Raw genomic sequence first — 1,681 nt, forward strand, 5'->3', positions numbered from 1 at the left:
GGAGCTTCCCTGATGCACTTAACCAGTGCTTTATTTTACAAACTTCTTCAGAAACAGCGTTACTACCAAAAAAAGGTGCAAGTAACTGGTCAGAGATTGCAACTATTGTCAGAGAATGGGAAACTTCTGGAATCAGAAAACCGTGAGTTTGAGCTCTGACTCTTCATGAGCTGCTTCTAGGGGTAGAAGCTGTTTGTTCTCTCTGTGACTCGGCTTCTTCCCTCTAAATGGAGAGATGTGACACATCTGGTGAGTTGTTTTGAGAGTTCAGTGAGGTAGTGGATGTGATCTTCATTTTCAATGTGCTGTTCAACTAAAGTAAAGATTTGCTGTGGACTGAATCTGTCCCCCTGAAATTTAAATGTTGAAGCCCGATCTGGGATTTGGGGATGGGGCCTGTGGGGGGTGATTAGGGTTTGATGGGAGCATGGTGAGATTAGAGCAGACACCCAAGGGTTTACTCCATCTCTCTACCATGTGAGGACACAGTGAGGAGGCAGCCGTCTGCAAGCAAGGAAGAGAAACCTCCCCAGAACCTGACTGTGCTAGCACCCTGATCTCAAACTTCCAGACTCCAAAAGGGTGAAGAAATACGTTTCTCTGCTGTTTAAACTGGCTGGTCTGTGGTATTTTGTTATGGAAACCTTGGCCAACTAACACATTATTGTAACATAGATCCCTAGTTCATTCTCAAGCATCTGCACCAAGAACTACACCATCTCAAATCAAGAACTACAGTTGGGTGCTGTGAACACAGGACTGCTCTTGTCCACAAGGAGCACAGAATCTAGATGGAGAGACAGCAGAAAGGTAGATACTTATACAGAAACTAAGTGCAATGATTAAAATATGTACAAAAAAATTCTAGGCTGCCTGTAACTCAACTGTATTCCCAGAAGCCATTTTCCTAGAAGAGATATGGAAAAAAAAAAAAACTGAATTGAATCTCCTGAAATTAAGAGTGGGGATTACTTAAGAACATTAGGTGATGGGCATAATCATGGGGTAAAATTCTATGATATCAGAAGTGTGAGGACAGCAGCAAGTTGCCACTGGTTTTCAAGCATGGAAAAAAGAAAAAGAAACCACAGACACAGGAGTAATTATACTGATTATGGGAAGTCATTGCCACGCTAAGCCAACAGGACAATTTTCAGCAAGGGAATAATAGAGTCAGACTCCTGTTCTCGGTAGATTGCTCTGGTGGTTAGAGAATAGATTTGCCAATGGGCCTGGATGTAGAGAGAAAAGTTGGTAGATGGTTTTAGTAGGTCTTCATTCATTCATTCATTTATCCATTCCTTCATTTATTCAACAAATGTTTTTTGAGCACCCACCATGTTTCAGGTCTCTTCTTGACAATGGAAAGACATTCGATAAGACAAATAAGGTCCCTGTCCCATGGATCTCTGTGTTAGATGCTCTCTGCTGGGAAAGGTGGTCAGTGAGCAAGAAAATAGGTCTGATAATTTCAGTGAGTGATAAGTGCTGTGATAAAAAATAAAGTTGAATGAGAAAACTCCAAGTTGAAGTTTATTTTAGCTAGAAGGTACAAAGAAATTCATTTTGAAGAGTTGATATCCAAGCACAGAATTCAAGAATTATCTGGAAAAGCTTAGAGTTAAAAAAATGTCCTCCTCTGAAAGAACAGCAAGTGTTTTGCACGGGAAGGCAGAAGAAG

This window comes from Rhinopithecus roxellana, chromosome 21 (genome assembly GCF_007565055.1).
Source record: "Rhinopithecus roxellana isolate Shanxi Qingling chromosome 21, ASM756505v1, whole genome shotgun sequence".
In the NCBI taxonomy this organism is placed as follows: Eukaryota; Metazoa; Chordata; class Mammalia; order Primates; family Cercopithecidae; genus Rhinopithecus; species Rhinopithecus roxellana.